Source organism: Physeter macrocephalus, chromosome 11 (assembly GCF_002837175.3).
Source record: "Physeter macrocephalus isolate SW-GA chromosome 11, ASM283717v5, whole genome shotgun sequence".
Lineage (NCBI taxonomy): Eukaryota > Metazoa > Chordata > Mammalia > Artiodactyla > Physeteridae > Physeter > Physeter macrocephalus.
This window is the reverse complement of record NC_041224.1, coordinates 43,851,349-43,869,187: the sequence shown is the minus strand read 5'-3', so window position 1 is coordinate 43,869,187 and position 17,839 is coordinate 43,851,349. Positions and strand designations below refer to the sequence as shown.

At 44.4% G+C, this 17,839-nt stretch overlaps 1 pseudogene; it reads right to left on the bottom strand.

The window, feature by feature from the left end:
- Positions 1-7,993: 7,993 nt before the first annotated feature.
- Positions 7,994-8,094, bottom strand: LOC112062551 (uncharacterized; annotated as a pseudogene).
- Between the last annotated feature and the right edge of the window lie 9,745 nt (positions 8,095-17,839).

Sequence of the window (17,839 nt, the reverse complement as noted above, 5' to 3'; positions counted from 1 at the left end):
AAAAAAAAAAAAAGAAAAAAAAATTAAAAAAAGAAATGGTGAGCAAAGATGTTAACAAATATGTGTATAAAACTAAGCACATATTGTCTGTATAAAAATATTAAATACTGTGAAATTTGTGTGTGTGTGACAAGGGAAACAGGCTACAGTGCTGGATGAGAATACCAAGTAAATTAAGAGAGTGTGATTGGAATGAAAGAATTCTAAGTTCCTTATGTATTTGGAAAGAATGCACAGATACTGATTGAACTTTAGACTTCACTATGTTAGATATGCATGTTAAAGAAAACACTACAGGGACTTCCCTGGTGGCAGAGTGGATAAGACTCTGTGCTCCCAATGCAGAGGGCCTGGGTGCAATCCCTGGTCAGGGAACTACATCCCACATGCATGCTGCAACTAAGAGTTCACATGCCACAACTAAGGAGCCTGTGTGCTGCAACTAAGGAGCCCACATGCTGCAACTAAATAGCCAGCAAGCCGCAACTAAGGAGTCTTGGAGCCACAACAAAGGAGACTACCTGCTGCAACTAAGACATGGTGCAATAAAATAAATAAATAAATATTTTAAAAAGAAAAGAAAATGCTACAAACAGAAAATAGAATAGTCATTTCCAGGGGCTGGAAGAGAGGAAAATGGAGATAATAATGTAACCATTATTATTTAATGGGTACAGAGTTTCACTTTGGGAAAATGAAGTTCTGAAGATAGATGGTGGTGATGGTTGCACAGCAACTTGAGTGCACTTAACACCACTGAATTGTACACTTAAAAATGGTTAAAATGTTAAATGTAAATTTAACGTTATGTATATTTCACCACAGTGAAAAGAAGAAAGAAGAAGCTAGGGTAGGGCTTCCCTGGTGGCGCAGTGGTTGAGAGTCCGCCTGCCGATGCAGGGGACACGGGTTCGTGCCCCGGTCCGGGAAGATCCCACATGCCACGGAGCAGCTAGGCCCATGAGGCATGGCCGCTGAGCCTGCACGTCTGGAGCCTGTGCTCCGCAACGGGAGAGGCCACAACAGTGAGAGGCCCGGGTACCGCAAAAAAAAAAAAAGCTAGGGTAATCACTAAAAGAACAGACATAACGCATGTAAGTTGCAAACAAGTAGGACGGTGGGAACAATGGAAGGAAAAAATATTTAAAAATCAAAAGAAAACAAAGAAAGGAGGTAAAGTTCAGAGGCAGGCACAACTAAATACTGTATTGTTTAGGAAACATGTATAAGTGGTTCAAATATACAGAACATCAGGGGAATGGATAAACCAGAATCAGGATAATGAGGAGGAGGAGGTGTGGAATCAAGGCGGGACACACAGTGGCTCCTAAGGCATTGGTCATATGTTATTTTTTATTTATTTATTTATTTTATTTATTTATTTTTTGTGTGGTACGCGGGCCTCTCACTGTTGTGGCCTCTCCCGTTGCGGAGCACAGGCTCCGGACGCGCAGGCTTAGCGGCCAAGGCTCATCGGCCCAGCCGCTCCGCGGCATGTGGGATCTTCCCAGACCGGGGCACGAACCCGTGTCCCCTGCATCGGCAGGCGGATTCTCAACCTCTGCGCCACCAGGGAAGCCCCATATGTTATTTTTTAGCTGGGTGATGAGTATATAGATTTTCATTCTATTATTTTTCTTTAAAATAGTTCAATTTTAATAATATTTTGTATGTATAAAATATTTTATCATTATAACTACAATCATAACTTTTTTCAAGAAAGAAGAAAAAGGTAGCTGTAAAGGCAGATTAAAAATGGGACTCTGGGGCTTCCCTGGTGGCACAGTGGTTCAGACTCAAAGAGGGTAAGTGAGGCTGCACATGTGGTCAGAGGAGAGCTATGCAGTCTTACCAAGACGTCAGGCTCCTCCTCATGTGTGCTTGTCCAGGGAACTGAACACACAGAGAGCCACTGAAAACCCTTGAGGATCATAAGAAGAGACCCCTCATGTCCATAGAAAGCCTAGAGAAACGGCCTCATCCTCAGACATTCTCAGAGTAAAAAGCCCTCCCAGAAATTAGGGTACAATTCTACAAACGCAATTCCCATTCTGCTTCTTACCCTTATGAGTAAATAGTAGAGAGTATGTGAAGGAGATGATATGACTTTGGGCAAGTCACTTAACCTCTCTGTGCCTCATTTATTTATTTATTTTAATATTTTTAAAATTTATTTATTTTTATTTTTTATTATTATTATTTTTGGCTGTGTGGGGTCTTTGTTGCTGCATGCGGTCTTTCTCTAGTTGAGGCGAGCAAGGGGCTACTCTTCATTGTGGTGCACAGGCTTCTCATTGCAGTGGCTTCTCTTGTTGCGGAGCACAGGCTCTAGGCATGTGGGCTTCAGTAGTTGTGGCACGTGGGCTCAGTAGTTGTGGCTTGCGGGCTCTAGAGCACAGGCTCAGTAGTTGTGGCACAGGGGCTTAGCTGCTCTGCAGCATGTGGGATCTTCCCAGACCAGTGCTTGAACCCGTGTCCCCTACATTGGCAGGCGGATTCTTAAGCACTGTACCACAAGGGAAGCCCCTATTTATTTCTTTTAATATTTATTTATTTATTTATTTATTTAGACCATTCTGTGTCTTAGTTGCGGCACACGGGATCTTCATTGTGGCATGCGGGATCTTTAGTTGTGGCAGGCGGGATCTTTTAGTTGTGGCATGCAGACTTCTTAGTTGCGGCATGCGAACTCTTAGTTGTGGCATGCATGTGGGATCTAGTTCCCTGTCCAGGGAACGAACGCGGGTCGCCTGCATTGGGAGCGCAGAGTCTTACCCACTGGACCACCAGGGAAGTCCCCGTGCCTCATTTAAACGGAGATTATAATGGTGCTTACCTCACGGAGTTATGAAAATGAAATGTTAATATATATGTGGTTCTTAGGACAGTGCTTGGCACAGAGTAAGCACTAACTGTTGGCTATTATTACATTATTATTATCTGCAGCCCAAGTCATCCAGTGACTCCTCCTGAATTTCGGTATGGCTGAGTGGTAGATTGTCTCCACGTGTGTCTGGGAGTTAAGTTCCTGCTTCCAGTCCCAGAGTAAGGCAGGAAGGTGGGCAGACCCAGGTGGTTACCGAAGAGGTTGGTCTGGGTGAGCTGAAAATGCAGTGACGTCAGCAGGTGGTGAAAATCTCCCCCTTTCACTCATTGCGTGCTATGAGGGCACACGTGGGTGGATGGCTGGGGCCCAGGATGTGTGTGGGTTTCATTCCCACAGTGGTTTCGGGAGAGTTGAGTCAGAGAGCATTTTTTAAACATGGCTGCTATAAATGATTTGACTAATTGATCTGAATAATTCTACATACTCTTTCTCAATATTCTGAATTTATGGCTGTGGTTTTCTTTTCTTTTTCTTCTCTCTCTCTTTTCCCCCATATCCACTGAACTTGGCCTCTGGGGATTATGGGGATCACAGGATCATAGTGTGATCAAGGGATCAAGGTGATACCATCCATTGAGCTCTGGGATCATCCGAAAGAAGTATTCATCATAGGAGATCCTTAAATGTCAAACTGGCCCAAGGGAAAATCTGCTAGGCTGGCTTGACAAGTTTAGCTCTCATTTCTCTGATCTGATTAGTGAGACTAACTCTTTCAAGGCAAGAAACATGAAGTTAATTGCCAAGGTAGACAGGACAATGCTCTTTTTGGAGACTTCAGCAACACACAGTGACTCCTTCACTCAGCACCTCTCTTGCTGATGCCTCCCCAGCACCCTGGGGCTTCACATCTCATTGCGGGGGGGTGACTCCCAAAATGACCCAGGGTTTGGGGAAGTGGAGGGCTTGAGTGAAAAGGGCTCTGAATTCATCCCAGGCAACGTTATCTCCTTCCGTCTTCAGTCACAGGCCTAAAAGAGATAAAGTGGCACATCACTCTGGATTCTTGGTTGCAAACGATAGAACCCACTCTGGCGAGCTTAAGCAGAAAAGGCTTAAGGTACTTCTAAGAGTCTCTATGAGGGCATGAAGCCAGGCTTGGCAGCTGTGACAAGGCAGAGCTGCTGTAAAGAGACACCACTGCTGCCCTGACTGAGTGCGGAACAGGTGCGACCCCTGGCAAGACCGACGCTGGGCTCACACTCTGCTACTGCTACCTCTGGAAGCCGGGCACTTCTGCCCGCCTCCACCCTCGCCAAACTGGGTGGGGCCCAATTCCCAAATCCAGGCTCTGAGGTTGCATCTGATTGGTGGACATCAGGTCACATGTCTGGGCCCTAACTGGAAAGGAAGCTGGGAAAGTGCATTTCAGGTTTCTACTTTACCAGAGGCGCAGAGTAAAAAGGTTGAGGACAGCCTAAAGAAGACTGGTTGTTGGGCTTCCCTGGTGGCGCAGTGGTTGAGAGTCCGCCTGCCGATGCAGGGGACACAGGTTCGTGCCCCGGTCCGGGAAGATCCCACATGCCGCGGAGCGGCTGGGCCCGTGAGCCATGGCCGCTGGGCCTGCGCGTCCGGAGCCTGTGCTCCGCAACGGGAGAGGCCACAACAGTGAGAGGCTCGCATACCGCAAAAAAAAAAAAAGAAGATTGGTTGGGGGCGTCAAGAGGAATGACCGACGTTAACATATAATCAACAACTTAAAAATCACATGACTAAGACCCCCTCAGAACCAACCATACTACCTTGACAGAGACCTTTGGGCCGTGACCAGCTGCGTGGGTGTAAACCCACCCTACACGCCCTCAAGTTCTTACTCTGCCCCGGGAGTCTACAGCATAAGGGTGGACCCTCTTCCTCATCAGGGGCCTTCATTCCCTATGTATCCCAGAAGAATTGGTTTAATTGTTGCTTTTGTTTGGGCCTTTTTAGGCAAACTCAAATGACTTCCAGTGCCAGGCAGGTAAATAAGTGGGTGAAGTGAGCAGAGGAAGGGTTACTTGGGACAGGGGAGGAACCTAAAGAACAGCCACTGCTCAGGGCCCGATGTTTCCATCTGGAAATATGGACCCTGGGCCCAGATACTGTGAAGTTTCCAGAGAAACCACAAATTTGGATTTCTTTACATGAAATCTCCAGATTTTTTAAATGTTTGATTAAACACTCTTGATTATTAAAATTTTTTTATTGCGAAAAACGTCAAATATACAGAAAAAGATTGATGGTATAATAATCATCCACATCCAAATTCACTCATTGCTCAGATTTAATGCTTTTGACGTTTTGTCATATTTGTTTCATCTATTTTTTCTGCTTAAGTATTTTAAAGTAACAAAATCAAAAAAGCTAATAAAATATTTTCATCCTTAAATATTTCAATAGGTGTCTCTTTAAAACATAGATGTTTTCTTGAATAGCTGCAATAATACTTAAGAAAATGAACAAATACCTTGTCTTTACTCAAATTTCTTTTACTCCCCCAAAATGACTTCTTTAGATGGGTTGTTCAAACCACAATCCAATAGAGGACCAAGAATTGGATTTGGTTGTTACATGTCTTAAGTATCTTTAATCTAGAAGAAAAACTGGTCTGTTCTGTTATTTTTGTGTGTTTCTACTGACAGTGATTTGAAGAAGCCACACCAGTGTCTTGTTGACTGTCCTGTCTAGATATGTGTTGTTTCCTTGTGATGTCACTTCAATTGTTCCTTTATTCCCTGCATTTTCTGAAAACTGGAAGTTAAAGGCTTGATTAAATTTGGCAAGAATATATCCAGGTGTTGCTGACTCTGCCTAATTCATCAACCCAGAAAGCATGGGATGATGTCCTACTAGTGGTGATGCTAGATGAAGGACTAGGTTAATATGATCCCTCCCATTGTAACTTTATATTTTCTTCTTTAGACTGATCACTTCCCCCAAGAAAGCGTTTACCTAATGATTTTAGCATCCATTGACGTTCCTTGCCTGAATCAATTGTTTCATTAGGGATTGCAGAAGGGTGTTTTTCTGATGCTATAATTTCTTTGACATTTATTAGCTGGCATTCTTCTGTAAATGAAAACTTTCGTAATCAGTTGGGACTATTCAGTTATCCTGAAATGGGAACTATTGGTTCCTACCAGAAGGCATTGTCAGGAACCACATCACAGGCTTCCAAGAGCTTGTCTCTGGGTGATTATTTCAGTTTATTCAATTTGTTTATCTACATTTTCTATGATAAGTGAGTATCACTTTTTTTTAAGTTTAATTTTTAAAATTTGTTTATTTATTTATTTATTTATTTGGGGCTGAATTGGGTCTTCGTCGCTGCACGCGGGCTTTCTCTAGTTGCGGCGAGTGGGGGCTACTCTTCGTTGTGGTGCTCAGACTTCTCATTGAGGTAGCTTCTCTTGTTGCAGAGCACAGGTTCTAGGCACGCAGGCTTCAGTAGTTGTGACATGCTGGCTCAGTAGTTGTGGCTTGCAGGCTCTAGAGCGCACGGCCTTAGTTGCTCTGAGGCATGTGGGATCTTCTCTGACCAGGGCTCAAACCCATGTGCCCAGCATTGGCAGGTGGATTCTTAACCACTGTGCCACCAGGGAAGTCCCGAGCATCACTTTTTTATTTTTAATTAATTAATTAATTTTATTTATTTATTTTTGTCCGTGTTGGGTCTTCGTTGTTGCGTGCAGGCTTTCTCTCGTTGCGGTGAGGGGGGGCTACTCTTTGTTGTGGTGCGCAGGCTTCTCATTGCGGTGACTTCTCTTGTTGTGGAGCATGGGCTCTAGGTGTGCGGGCTTCAGTAGTTGTGGCACGTGGGCTCAGTAGTCTGCACGCGGGCTTTCTCTAGTTGCGGCGAGTGGGGGCTACTCTTCGTTGTGGTGCTCAGACTTCTCATTGAGGTAGCTTCTCTTGTTGCAGAGCACAGGTTCTAGGCACGCAGGCTTCAGTAGTTGTGACATGCTGGCTCAGTAGTTGTGGCTTGCAGGCTCTAGAGCGCACGGCCTTAGTTGCTCTGAGGCATGTGGGATCTTCTCTGACCAGGGCTCAAACCCATGTGCCCAGCATTGGCAGGTGGATTCTTAACCACTGTGCCACCAGGGAAGTCCCGAGCATCACTTTTTTATTTTTAATTAATTAATTAATTTTATTTATTTATTTTTGTCCGTGTTGGGTCTTCGTTGTTGCGTGCAGGCTTTCTCTCGTTGCGGTGAGGGGGGGCTACTCTTTGTTGTGGTGCGCAGGCTTCTCATTGCGGTGACTTCTCTTGTTGTGGAGCATGGGCTCTAGGTGTGCGGGCTTCAGTAGTTGTGGCACGTGGGCTCAGTAGTTGTGGCTCGCGGGCTCTAGAGCGGAGGCTCAGTAGTTGTGGTGCACGGGCTTAGTTGCTCCGCGGCATGTGGGATCTTCCCAGACCAGGGCTCGAACCCACGTCCCCTGCATTGGCAGGCAGATTCTTAACCACTGCGCCACCAGGGAAGCCCGTGAGTATCACTTTTTAATAAGAAATAATATTTAAGAAATGAAATCAGGATAAACACACTAGGATACTCAAAGAGTAGCCATACTAGGTAAGCAAACAAGAACTGGGCTGACCCAGGACCACGCCTTTAAGGTCAGAGATGCTTAGACAAGAGAACACCAGCCTTGTAGGTACCTGCAGGGATGTTACACATCTACTCATCAACTCTGATTCTCACAGTATTCACTATCATCCTCACCACTCACAGTTACCACACTAATCACAGGGTGGGGAGGGGCAGGATGGGGTGACCAGGGCAGGATGCCATAGGCCCTTAGCTGAAAGAGTCAAGTCATCTTTGTCTCTGAGAGCCTTTTGATTATCTAGCCCTTCCCAGCCAGCCGTACCCCACTCCACCCCCGCCAGTTCTGGCAAAAACAACACAGGCTGGTGCCCTTGCTCTCAGGTCAACTGAGCAGTCACCCAACCTCGTAGTCAAAGCTAGCAGGCCAGGGGGCAGGATGGTGCCCCAGTGGCCTGTGGTTTTCAGCATGTAAGTCTTGCACCTCTTTTGTTAAATTTATCCTCAAGTATTTTCTGTTTTTGTTGTTGTTTTGCTGTAAATTGGCTTGCTTTTCCAATTTCACTTTTCAATTATCGACTGCTAAAAAAATATGAAATGCTTCACAAATTTGCATGTCATCCTTGTACAAGGACCAGGTTAATCTTTTGTGTCATTCCAGTTTTATTATATGAGCTGCCAAAGTGATGTTATATGTGTTTTAAGTAAAAACATAATAAGATCCACTCTTGTGAACTTTTAAGTAAAAATACACTCCAGACAGGTAAGTCCCTTCTCTCCCAAGGCCTCCTGTGCTCCTAGACACTGCCACAGACCCCTACCGGGGGCGTATGGGACCTCTGCCCAGAGAGTATACCTTCTGCTGCATCGTTAGCTGGCTCTTTCAGCCTGGATGCAGTCTGCGTTCTCCACTGCAAACTTCACACACTCACACCAGCTAAGATTCTGTAAAATGGTTCAGCAGTCCTAAAGCAGGGTGCAAAAATGCCAGGGGCTGACTTACTGGCTCGGTCCTCACATGCACCCCCAAATATTACTGGAGAGGAGAGAGACAATCCCATCTCATGGACCTAAGGACAGCCAGAAAGGGTGAGAAGGGAGGCACATCTGACAGGCTTTTAAGAATTCATTTCTAACCCCCTCAGCAGATTTTGAGGGGGTTAGAAATGAGCCTTTTTGAGCCTTAAGGGGAAGACGATGCCTTCCCCAGAAGCCTGCAGGTGCTTCTGGAAACCTCTTTTCAGCCTCAGATGAGACTATCTGATGATGTGCTTTCTGGTCTGGTGTGCTTTCTAAGCTAACCACCGTTAAATCTCCTTTTTTCTTTTTTTAAACTGTAGTAAAATACACATAACATAAAATTTACCATTTTAGGACTTCCCTGGTGGTCCAGTGGTTAAGAATCTGCCTGCCAATGCAGGGGACACAGGTTCAATCCCTGGTCCGGGAAGATCCCACATGCTGCGAAGCAACTAAGCCCGTGCACCACAACTACTGAGCCTGCACTCTAGAGCACTTGTGCCACAACTACTGAAGCCCGCGCGCCTAGAGCCCATGCTCCGCAACAAGAGAAGCCACTGCAATGAGAAACCTGTGCACTGCAACGAAGAGTAGCCCCCACTCACTGCAACTAAAGAAAGCCCGCAAGCAGAAACGAAGACCCAAAGCAGCAAAAAATAAATAAGTAAACAAATAAATTTGTTTAAAAAAAAAAAAGAACGAATTAGGGAATTCCCTGGTGGTCCAGTGGTTAAGACTTCATGCTTCCAATGCAGGGGGCATGGGTTCCATCCCTGGTCGGGGAAGTAAGATCCCACATGCCGCGTGGGCCAAAAAAAAAAGAAAAAGAATGAATTAAAAGCAGGTTCCCCAGCCCTCCACACCCAAACCACTTGGCAGCCCCAAGATGAATGGTGTGATAAAAATCTTACCTTATGGCTTCTATTAGCTGGTCCAGGCCTCACTGGCTTAGCCCAGCTTGGGGCTGTGAAACTGCAGGTCTACTGGCCTAAGTGGAAGGGTGGGTAGATTCCTATAGAGAGGGGCCCTCCAGGTCAGCTCCAGCCCTCCCCTCTGCTCTGGCCATGGCTCCATTAGAGAGGCTGCAGTCCTGCCCACCCCCTAAATTGTCTGGGGTCTGCATTACTTCCCAACATTCTACCCCAGACCCCATGGCTTCCCTGAGCCAGGGAAGGATGGGCAGGATGCCATCCAAGGCCCTCCAAGAGTAGGGAGGGGAATTTGAGCTCCTTCCTCAAAAGTGAAACTATCCCGCCTTGGGCAGAGCCTGAGGCTGACGGCTGGTCATCAGGGTGAGAATTGCCCCAGTCTGTGCAGACTCAGGATCTTTGCAGCGTAACTGGCTTCAGAGAAGGAGTTTAGTCTTAGAAGGAGTTTCAGCCTTGCTCAGCGGCTCCAGAGCCCCCCATCTGCTTTAGTCCCATCTCTTGACAGGCTTCTGTGAGGAGCCTGGGCTACCTCCCCAGGGAACCTTCCTTTTGTCCTTGGGTTCTCACAAAAGTGAATGGACCCAGTGTTCCAGACCATTTCCATAGGACCCAAGGTGAGCTGTTTCTGGGCTCTGTGCAGTCCTGATAAGGCAGGCCTGGGACATGCCTCACTGGCTTCATCCACGGCTTGGCTCTCTTTGCCAGAAAAGGGAGGGCCAGTCCCACAGGGCTCTGAGATTGTACTGGCCCTCAGACATGGGTTGCCTAGGGACTACTGCTGGGTGGGAGTGGAGGTGGGGTTGGAGCAAGACGGTAGGGGTCCCAGGCCTCAGGCTAGCAGGGGTCAAGAGAGATGATGGGGCAGAGGTGAGGCAAGCACCACCCAGCCTTATACCTACACTTCTGCACCCCACTCCACCCTCCACCATGCTGAACTGCAGCGCTGCCCCTCCAGTAAGTACAGGGACCACTCAATCAGCTGTGTGATGTCCAGCAACATCCTTAAGCATTCTGAGCTGTAAAAATGGGGATTCTAGAAAATACCCAGAAGGGTTTTTGGAAGGTTAAATATGAATGTTCCTTGTGTAATGCCAGACACTCAGAAAGTGTGCAATACACATCATTTTCCTCTCTGCTTTCTTCTCTATAACAGTTTTATGCACATTGCTTTGGTTCTATCAGGGAAGCTAGGCAAGCTGGCAGTTCCCAGAAGAGGTGCAGAAGCCACCGTCTTCTCTTTGTGCCCAGAAATACTGTCACCAATAGATGGCTTCCTCCAGAGGCTACCAGCTAACACTGGAGTACTGACACCCTGGGCGAAACCGACGGCTGGGTAAATGGCTGCTGTGGAGGAGAAACAATGTCCCCGAAGACCCACCCTTTACCCAGACCCACCAAGGACACCTATTCTTCATGTCACTGCCAGTAAAAATTCCCATCGTGAGACGCCATCCAGTTCAGTTAGAATCTGTGGAGGTGGGACCAGCTTTGGGTATTGTTTAAAAGTCCCCCGGTGCTTCTAATGTGTAACCAGGGTTAAGAACTACTGGTCTAGTCCAACCTCCCCATTGTAGAGATAAAAACACACAGGGGGAAATAAAAACAACCTCAGAAAGGTTAAAAGCAATAAAATATTTAAAGTGACAGGGAGAATTTAGTGCAAAGTAGGTGCCCCAAAGAGGGAAGCTATTATTATTTCATTATTTCTATTATTGCTCTAGACAGGGCTGGCTTCAGGGACAGGTGACTTGCACAGTCACACAGCCCCTCATGCTTAGAAAAGCCCTATGCTTGGTTTAATGCTCTGCTGTTGCTGTTTTGAAATTTTTAATTTTTTTTAACAAGGGGGTCCCACATTTTTCACTTTGCACTGGCCCTGGCCCAAGATCATACAGCTCTTGAAAGCAGAATGGATTATCACCCCTCTAAAGAAAGATGAGGAACACATTCAGAGCTCAGAGGCTTGCTGGGTGTGGGGATGACCTGGGTTCATTGCCCAAGGAGCTTCCTTCTCCTGTTCATTCCATCACAGGGAGAAGGCTGCCCTTGCATCTCTTGGAGGAAGCAGTGTAAGAGCTTCAGAGCTCCCTCCTACTATCTGTGAAAGGCCCTCTGGAGGAAATAATGCCTGTGAATTATTGTGGGGAGTGCCCAGAAGCATGACTGTCCCTCTAGATGCTGGAAATATGTGACTTCCCATCCCTTTATTGGGAAGAGGGGGACCCATGTGCTCCCAGTACAGCCTTGTCAAGTCCTTTTTTTCCCCCCTGGGAGGCCCATCGTTAAGTTCCCAGACTTCAGCTTTTCTCACACAAACTAAGAGGAAGTAGTTCTGGGGAAAGGTTTCATTCTGGAGCAGGGTGTGTATGCTTCAGAGCCCTTAGTGAAGTGTTGCTGCTACTGCCCTCTGGTGGTAATATATCTGTATCTGCCCAAATTCCTAACACCCTTCCGGGAAATACAAAAATGCTTGATAACACACTACAATTCAATTTAAAAAATAATTTATTGCTACTCTGCTAGACACTAGGGATGCAAAGACGAATAAAACACAGTTCTTGCCCTCATAGTTTAGAATGTGAAACAAACTCCTAAAGAGATAGCTTGAATTATAGCGCAGTGTGATATTTTAATAAAAACAATGACTCCCGACTTCTGGTTCCAGACAAAATAGAGTAGACATATTTATTCCTAGTCTTCCCACTAGTAAAAGCTAAATATCCCCTGGACATTCCATAAACAAACATAAGAAGACTCTGAGAGGTTGAGAGAAGAGGCAGACTGGCTAGGGCTCTCTTGAGACCCAAGAAATGATATGGCAGTGAGTACCCTGGGTTTCCTTTTTGCCTTTTATATCTAACTGGATACTGGAGAAGCTGGCAACCTAATACGTCAATGGAGGCAGGCAAAAAACAGCAAAACAACAAGAAAGCCTGCTGTCTCTAGTCAAAAGACGAGGAAAGAGGGCTTCCCTGGTGGCGCGGTGGTTAAGAATCCGCCTGCCGATGCAGGGGATACGGGTTCGAGCCCTGGTCTGGGAAGATCCCATGTGCCGTGGAGCGGCTAAGCACCACAACTACTGAGCCTGCGCTCTAGAGCCCGCGAGCCACAACTACTGAGCCCTTGAGCCACAACTACTGAGCCCTTGAGCCACAACTACTGAAGCCTGCGTGACTAGAGCCCGTGCTCCGCAACAAGAGAAGCCACCGCAATGAGAAGCCCACGCACTGCAACGAAGAGTAGCCCCCGCTCGCCGCAACTAGAGAAAGCCTGCGTGCAGCAATGAAGACCCAATGCAGCCAAAAATAAATAAATAAATAAATACATTTAAAAATAATAATAAAAAAATAAAATGAACTGCTTAAAAAAAAAAGAATGAAACAGAGGCTATCACTACAAACACTGCAGACATCAAAAAGATAATAAGAGAATACTGCGAGCAACTCTACCCACATAAATTTGATAAGTTAGACAAAATGGACCAATTTCTTGGAAAACACAAACTACTATAACTCACCCAACATAAAATATATCATTTGAATAGCCCAATAACTATTAAAGAAGTAGAATTTGTAATTAATAAACTTCCCAAACTCATTTTGTAATATTTAGTTGTGATAAAAATACAGAATATAAAATTTATCCTCCTAATCCTTTTTAGATGTACAGTTCAGTAGTGTTAACTGTATTCACATTGTTGTATAACAACTGCCCAACTCATTTTATGAGGCCAGTGTTCCATGATACCAAAACCAGACAAAGATAATGTAAGAAAATAAAGCTATAGACCAGGATTCTTTGTGAATATAGATGCAAAAACCTTCACAAAATATTAACAAGGAGAATTCATCCATACATAAAGATAATTATATACTATGACCAAGTGGGATTTATTCCTGATGCCCAAGGCTGGTCCGATATTAAAAAATCAGTCAAGGGACTTCCCTGGTAGTCCAGTGGTTAAGGCTCTGCGCTTCCAATGCAGGGGACAGGGATTTGATCCCTGGTCAGGGAACTAGGATCCTGCGTGCCGCATGGCATGGCCAAATAAAATTTAAAAAAAGAAAAATCATTCAATGTAATCTACCATGTATACATACAAAAGTCTCATGACCATATCAATAGAAGCAGAAGAAGAATTTGACAAAATTTAACACCCATTTCTGATAAAAACTCCCATAAAACTAAAAATAAAGGGGAAATTTCTCAACTTGGCAGAGAACATCTACAAAACAGCTAACAAAAAACTTAATGGTAAAAGGTTGAATGCTTTCCTCCTAAGATCAAAAACAAAGGCAGTATGTCTGCTTTCATCACTTTTACTAAGCCAGCTCAATTAGGCTAGAAAAGGAAATAAAAGACATATAGGTTGGAAAGGAAGTTGTAAAACTGCCCCTATTTGCAGATGGCTTTATGGGTTACCTAGAAAATCCCAAGGAATCTACAAGAAAAACAAAAAAACCCCAAAACTCTCATAGAACTAACACATGAATTTAGTGAGTTGCAGGATACAAGATCAACATGAAAAAATGGATTGCTTTTCTATATGCTAGCAATGAATACTTGGAAACTGAAGTTAAAAATACAATACCATGTGCAATTGCTCAAAAACAAAAAAAGACTTTAGGTATAAACCTAGCAAAACACGTATAGGACTTGTATGTTGAAAACTACAAAACAAGTGTTCTTTTTAACCAAAAAAATCAAAGATCTGAATAAATGAAGAGACATTACCATGTTCATATATGTATTGGAAGACTCATAGTAAAGATGTCAATTTTCCCCAAATTGATCTATAAGTTTAAAGCAATTCCAGCAAGATTATTTCTAGATATAGGTAGGCTTTTTCTAAAATTTATATGGAAAGGCAAAAGGAACTAGGAGAGCTAAAACGCTAGGAGAGCTGCCACATTATCTTATTATAGACAGAGGTTGTCTCCTTCCATTTTAGGCCGATACTCAATGCCTGCATTAAATTCTTCATGCTTTAGGGACTTCCCTGGTGGTCCAGTGGTTAGGAATCCACCTTCCATTGTAGGGGACGTGGTTCGATCCCTGGTCGGGAACTAAGATCCCCCATGCCGAGAGGCAGCTATTCCTGTGCGCTGCAACTACTGAGCCCGCACGCTCTAGAGCCTGTGCGCCACAGCTAGAGAGAAGCCCGAGTGCCGCAACGGAAGATTCCTACATGCCGCAACTAAGACCCGACCCAGCCAAAAATAAATAAATGTTTAAAAAATAAAATAAATTCTTCCTGCTTTAAATACCTAGAATGGTTTCTGAGTCCTGCACTGAACCCTCAGCCCTTTTTTTTCCAGGCGATCTTCATCATCTTGATTTTAACTACTTACAGCTCTGTATGTCCCCTAAGCTGACCCCATCTCCCACCCTTCCTTGACCTCCCTACAGTGTCTTCTGGAATTGTAGTGTACCAGGAACAAACTCCCCTATGTCCTCAGCCCTTCACCTTCCTGCTCCACTGGAAACCTGGCTAATGCCTGCGGATATTACTTCCAGTGTAGTCTCCCCAGGTAAGGGCTATTTTCCCTTTCACACTCCTTATTCCACCTGGCCTGCAGGTGGGAGTAGCTGTCCTCCTTTCCCCTTCTCCATAAAACCCCAGCCTCTTTGACATTAGACTATACCCTGCCTTCTTGTCACAGTCATCTGTAGATCTCTTCCTCTTCACTGAACATTTTGGCCACTGGCTCACTGTCTCTCTCCACCACTGCTCCTGTCAGCATTCCTGGTAACTTCAGCATCTGTGAAAATGATCCATCCAACACTAGACCTCTCAGTCAATTAAAACAATCTCCCCGAATTCCCCAGCCTCCCTTGCAGCTAGAGGTAGCGCTATGTGACCCATTGAGACTTAAGTCAAAATCTGACAGTGGGGTGGTTTCTGTGAAAGCTTTGCTTTCCTGCTGTGGGATCTGCTCTCTTCTTCCTAACTTGAATATGAATGGGGTGTATGCAGCCTTCTTGTGATTATGAGCGTGTGGAAAAGGCAGGTGGATGGCACACTTGTTGGTCCTGACATCATTCAACCAAGGAACTCACGCCAGAAGCCACTTACCTCCAATCTTCTTGTTATATAAAGGGAAAAAAAGCTGTTTTTTAAGCCATTGTGGTCAAATTTTCTGCCCTTGCAGCTGAAATAATTTCTAATCAGTAAACCTCTCCCTGGCGCACATCCTCAAATCCCTCACCTTCCTCTTTCACTTATTGTTCTTGTCCAGCATCACCAAATCCTGGGGTGTCTAAGGCTGCAAGTCATTCCCCAATATCCATTCTCCCCTTTTCCCCTTAGTAAGAGAACCGCAAAGTTGTCACAGAGCCCATGGTCACCCAGAAAAAGGGAGGAGCCCACCCTTCTCACCCACCCTTCTCACCCACCCAGACATCAGGCTACTGCACTACTGCAATCCTCTCCCTCCCCAACCCTTTTCTGTATCGTCAGATTTTCAGTCCTTTTTTTTTTTTTGGCCATGCTGTGCTGCTTGCAGAATGTTCCCTGACCAGGGATTGAACCCACGCCCTCAGCAGTGAAAGCGCCAAGTCCTAGCCACTGGACCGCCAGGGAATTCCCCTTCACTCACTTCTTGATCATTCCCAACCACATACATTGTAATGTCTCCTACCTTAAAAATACACACACACACACACACACACACACACACACACACACACACACACACCATTTCCCTGGCTACCACCTCATTTCTCTGCTCTCCTTTATGAAAAATCTGTTAGCCGGTGAGAGCAGTGAGGTAGGTGTCATGGTCAGTGGGTATGTGACAGAACTTGCAGAATGGGAGAGAATGATTTGAAAGTAACTACCAGAGGCAGTAGTGGAGCATTCTTTTGAGAACTACTGCATTGCCAACATTCCTGATGGCAGACAGGATGGATGATAGTTTATGAAAACAGATGGACCCTGGAGAATGAATTGAAAAGTGATTGACTGGGATTCTGAAGAAGTTTTAGGAATACTTTAACCAATTAATTTTGCTTATATTCTTTTTTTCTTTCTTTCACATGTACAAAAGTGATAAATGATTTTTTTAAAATTATGTCTACATAAATCTAAAGGAGTTCTTTCATATATAAACCCCCCAAATTTGAAGTGATTAGAAAACAGTGGGTTATTATAATTGGCTGAATTTTTCTTTTAGTGTGACATAAAATAATAAAATCTCACTACCTATATTATCCTACAGTTGATAAACGATAAAAACTCAGATAAATGTTTACCTGCTCTATGAAACCTCTGCAAAATACTGTCTAGTACACAGTGAACACTCAATAAACTAGCTCTCACTATGACGATATCTTCCAGTGGGGTTGGGAGCGCAGTTTTCTAGTATCTAACTGGACAGACCAGTGCCTTAACCTTTTTTTCTGGTAAGATTTTTTAAAAATTAAGGACATGTATATCTCTATTTTTCATCATGATTTTGCATTTGGCTCCAATTTTGGAGCACTTTAGTCCAAATATTCCACCACTGTCCACAGTGATGTGGAACATTTCCTCTGCTGTTTATTTCACAGTATAGAAATAAGCATTTAGCAAGTTGCTGTTTTGATTGATATGTGACCTCTTTAAAATAGGAATCATTTTACTTTTGTCACTACAAGAAAGGTGCTCAGCTGCTGAGTTTTCACTTAAATTAGTTAACCAGTATGGCAAGGAGGTTTCTTACTTTTATTTTAAATAAAATGTCTTTTATTTTAAATAAAGAGACTTTGAATGTGTCTGGGCCACAAGCTCACCCCCCTCTATTTCCCATTTATCACTAATGCCCACCATGTCTCATTTCCTTTACCTGTCTGGTGCCTAAAGGCATCCACATTTTCCAGCAATGATAAAATGCTTCTCTCACACTCTCACCCCTCCCAGCCTGGTGTGAGGGTGGCATATCTGGAAACCCCAGCTCACTGTGATGGTTTCTTTTTGGATGGTTTCTTCTTTTGGCAATACTAAACATTCAGTTTAGCGTTGAACTGTCTCTTAAGCATTCTGTGTATTTTTGTTTTTAATTTCCCCTAGGGAAAAATATTAAACTTATTCTTCCTTTACATCCATCCCTCACTTCCACTAACAGTAGGCAGATAGGCAATAACTTTTCGTTAACTAAATAAAGAGGTAGAAGACAGGGAGAGAAAGAGAAACAAATATTAAATAAACAAACAACCCTTAAGGGAGATTGTTGAATGGAGAGGGGAGAAGAAATGCGGATTAAATAGCCAGATCCTGTCACTGTTTTCAGTGAAGACCTAACCAATCAACTTTACTCTTAAAAGTATACTAAGTCCCTCCTTATGAAGCTGGTTTTTCAATCTAGGTTGCAAGCATTGCACCCCGGGAAACTGCTTTTTGGAATCTGAATTTGATTCCATTTGTGGTTCTGCTGTGTATAAAATCATGGTGGAGATTCTTCAATTGCTCTGAGGTTCAGTTTCCTCTATTTATAAAAGCATGA